A 4,898-nucleotide genomic window follows, 5' to 3' on the forward strand; every position below is an offset into this window, starting at 1 on the left:
TCTCTCTTGCTTCTTTTATCTCCTAATAAATAATAGACAGATAACTTTTATTCTTTTATTCCATTACTTTTTTATAGTAGAAGTGCAGGTCAGATGAGGTTAAATTTCCCCAAGTGCTTTGATAATTAGAAGAATGTTTCTGAAGTGTATATTCTACTGGTACAAAAACTAATATAAGTCAATATGCCAAAATATAAATGGTGGCAGTCTTCCAGAAAGAATTAAATTCACTGAATAGTTGTTAATAAGGTTTTCTACTCAGGGGTAATTCTTTTCTCTCATTTCTTTTCTCTGTGTTAGCAACTCCAAAAACAGCTCTCCCTAATGAATTATTGAATCAAAAAAGATAAAATAATATAAATGAACATACCAAAAATTCTATTAAATGATACAATCCTAGAGGCTTACAAACTCACTTATTATGTAAAGTAAGTTTAGATAGTAAAAAAAAAAAAAACATACAGAAACAATATGGTTAATAAATACCTGCCTGTAAAAAAGAATTAAAAAGGCATCAGTTATGTGTTAATGTGGCCATAGTGAAGATGCAGTTTGAAAATTATTCAGACTGCAACCATGGCAGCAAAAAGGGGGTGATTTCACGTTCTCAAATAAAAGAAGTCATTTTTACATTAAAGGGAGCTGATTTTCTTCTTTCATGCAAATTAGTCACATGATTTACACAGTAGGCATTGAATAGGAACAGATTCATATAGAGGCAAATTTTGATAGTGAGGTACTTCCCATAGTCAAGTGAGATCATTATATTAATGTGCTTTCTTCTTCAAAAATTCACACATTGCCTCTGTGTTGCCAATGCTAACATACACTTGGAATCAAATAGTACTAAGTTTTCAAGGAAGAAAATCACCCGTATAATGAAAATAAGAATATTTAGTTCATTAAGTTTGATGAAGCCTTTTTATTGATGACTTTGCCTTGTCTTTCACCACTATAGGAAGTGAATTATAGAGAATTTACTTTCAAATGATACCATTCAAATATCAGTTGGGTTTTTTAAATCATTTACTCAAATTATGCTGTGTATCGCTTATACATTTATTATTTTCTTAACTTGAAAATGATCACTCAGGCATCACTTATTACTGACAAGTATGGACTTCAGGGTTGGATACAACTGTATTTCAGCTATTTCCTTGGCCTGCTGTATAATGTTAGAAATTTAGTTTGCTACATTGAATTTCAGTTTTCTTGCATACAAAATGGTTAAAATAACAGGTATTTCACAGTGTTATTCTGATAAATAAGATTACATATAGAAGAGTCTTTGCAGAATTTCTGGCTCATCTGCCACATGAAAAACAGAAACTATTATTAACACAATCATCATTAATACTATAATTATAATGAAATTACTATCATTATTGTATTTGTCCCCAAATGCCCCTTAATCCTTACTGAAATTGCCTTTTTATTATACCTATAGTTCTTTTCTACACTTCCACAAACTCCAGTTTGCTGAGGTTATAATCTACAACAATAATAATCTTGAAAAAATGGAGCCTTCACTCCCCACAATGAAAGGATAGATTAGTTTTCTTAATTTTTTAATATAATAATATGTGCTCTTTTAAGTTTTTAAAATTAGTGGATATTCAAGGTAACATAGTAGATGGAAATAAACCTCCAATTTAAAAATCTTCACATCATACATTAGAATACTGCCATAAAAATAGAAAAATATCAAAGCTCTGTTTACCAAATATTGGATATGTGAATAAATAAATGTAGGCAACTTAAATATTGTTTCAAAGCCTTCCTTCACACTGCACTGAAACATAAAGTCTCTCCTTTTCTGAAAATTTGAAAGTAAAATACTGATTATTCAGATACAGCTTTTTATTGGAAGTTCTAAGACACAGAGTTTGCTTCCTAATTATTTGGTATATTTTGTTTTTCTTTTTTCTTAATCAGATTCTGTACTTTCGGTTACCTACAGTTAATGAGATTATTATAATCTATTATTTATTCATCAAAGCATGCATTGCTTTTGATTTTTTGATTTTGTCTGAAAAACAAAGATGTTCACCTCTTAGAAAAGTATTCAAAACACTAGTTTATGACACATGAAAAATTGCTCATTAGTGTTAAAACCTTACTTAAGTCACTGGGTTTTAAAATTTCTTCTCTTAAGAAGCGATACCAAACTAATGCATGTGTATCTATGCTCATAACTGCACAATTCACCATTGCCAAACTATGGAACCAGCCAAGATGTCCATCAAAAGATGAATGGATTACAATACTGTGGGATATGCATACAATGGAATTTAACTCAGCCATAAAAAAACACAATTTCAGCATTTACAGGAAAAATGGATGGATCTTGAGGACATTATGCTAAGTGAGATTAGTCAATCGCAAAAAGTAAGGAATCAGATGCTTTCCCTAATATGTGAAAGCTAGGGTGAAAAGGGGTCATAGGAGGAACTCCAGGTGAAAAAGGAGATCTTATAGAGGAGCAAATAAGGCAGCCTAACTGTGGGGATGGGAGGGGGGAAGGAAACTCTTTAAAGCGCACGATGTACTTATTCATATCATAGTCAACCACTCAGCCAAGCATGAGAGGTTGGGATCGGGAGGGAGTGGGGTGGGGACTGGGAGGGGGCTGGCTGGGTGATGTGTGCATTTATGTCTACACAAGCTTTTTTTTTTTTGCTTCATTATGATGTATAAATACAATGCACCAATAAAAAATTAAAGAAAAAGAAGCTATTTTCTCATATACCATTCTCTATAATCACCCAGACCACCTTTCTTTTTTTCTTAGTGTTTTCCCCATTGAAAGCAAATGCCCAACTATGGATTCATATCAAAGAGCTTCATTTGGTAGATATAGAAAATAATTCCAGAAAAGTAGAGAAATGAGATGATGAAAGAGTCACAAGCCAACAACTACAGTGATCATCTGCAATTCAATCACATGGATAAATGACAAGGAATGATATACACATATGTTTCAGGATTTGTCTCCCCTGATTCAAAAGGAAAGGTATATGGGATAGACCTTTATCAACTTCTGATCCTTATGAGAATTGCGCCAAAAAAGTGTCATTCCTTGGAATCTGGACATGACCCTGAAGGGGAAGAGGGCATCCAATACAGCCTGCAGACACCAAGATGTACATCCTAGCCATTGGAATTCCACTATAGGTTGTTATGGTAAGCTACTAATAATAGCATGAGTAGGAACTCAACATTTATACATCAGCATCATAACATCTAGAAAAGGTATATTAACTCTGCAAATGGTACATAAGTGTATGAGAGAGAAAAAAAGTAACTCAGTTGGTTTGTTGGTTTTTTTGTCTTTTAAATGTCAACTTGCCATTTTATAAGGCTGCCCAAAATAAAATTTTGTAGGAATAAGTGTCTCCATTTTCTAATGTGTTGTATGCAAATAGTATACAAACAGAAGATACCCACTTACACACTGCACAAATTGACAAATTGCAAGAGAAAAGAAAAGAAGATGAGGGCAGATGTAGAGAGGAGGGACATAGGCTTTCTTACTAATTTCAAAAACAGTTTTAACTCAGTTTTATTTTAATTTTTTAAATTAATGGTATGCAAGTGAGAATTTTTATAAACAACAATTTAATGAAGAAAATTTATTACTTTATAATTTTATATTTATATAGGAAGATTACTGTCTGAAAATATCTATAATACACTCCTGTGGGTAATTTTGTTTTCTGTGTATACTTTCACACAATACTTAATAACACATTATTTCCAAAACCTGTTTTATAATTTTTTTCCTTTTCTTGAAAATGTTAATGAGAATAAGCAGATAAAATTTATGTCCCACAAAAGTGGAAACAGATACATGGACAAATTTGTCTAAAGTTTATAACACTGTTAACAGCCAGAACAATTACTTAATTTAATGAGATGTCAAAATTCATGAGTGTCTAATGTATGGCATCTGTTACCCTCCAATTTATTTTCTAGACTCACCAAATTTTATTTAGATATTAAAGTATGGCCAATGTAGGAATAAAAGCTTAGAGATTCCAAACTGAATAATATTATTGAGAAAAAAGGTATATCTCAGATGATCAAACTCAACAAAATTTCTTCTCTATATTATACTTTAACTTTTACTTAATATACAGCCAAGCTTCAAAAACCCAAATTATGTGCTTTAAAAAGAAATTATCATATTTTTATGATGTCCTCAAGCACTCCACTGTTTAGTCTCATAACCATGTACCAGTATCTACCATGAAGTGCTTTATTTGCTGTGTTCATTAATGTTTAAATGATGATGATTTCAAATGTATAATATATCCTCAATCATTTTATAAATAAACCTTTGATTTTAGACTAAATTTTTATATACATAAAAGGGTAAAAACATACAAAGTTCCCCTTTACCCCTAATATCCACCTTGTCCTATTTTTAATGACTTACATTATATGGTGTATTTGTTATAAGTAACATAATCCAACACTGATACTTTTTTTTGGTACTAGGGATGGAATCAAGAAACATACTCCATCTGAGCTACACCCACAGTCATTTTTAATTAATTATTTTGATACAGGGTCTCACTAAGTTCCTGAGACTGGCCTTGAAGCTGAAATCCTTCTGTTCCAGCTTCCTGTATACTACAATTGCAATCATGCACTGCCACATCTGCTGATACATTCCTAACACCTTATTTATTTGGACTCCATTAATGTTTCCCCTAATGATTCCTTTTTCTGTTATAGACAGAGCTGCATTGCATTTAGTTCTTTGTGCCCTAGTCTCTAAAGTTTCTCAGACTCACCTTGCTTTCAGTGACTATGAGAGTTCAGAGGAGCACTGCTCAGATTGTCTGTAGAATACTCCTCAACTTAGCCAGCACAGTACTGCATGCATATAATCC

Source organism: Muscardinus avellanarius (assembly GCF_963383645.1).
Source record: "Muscardinus avellanarius genome assembly, chromosome: 1".
Classification (NCBI taxonomy): Eukaryota; Metazoa; Chordata; class Mammalia; order Rodentia; family Gliridae; genus Muscardinus; species Muscardinus avellanarius.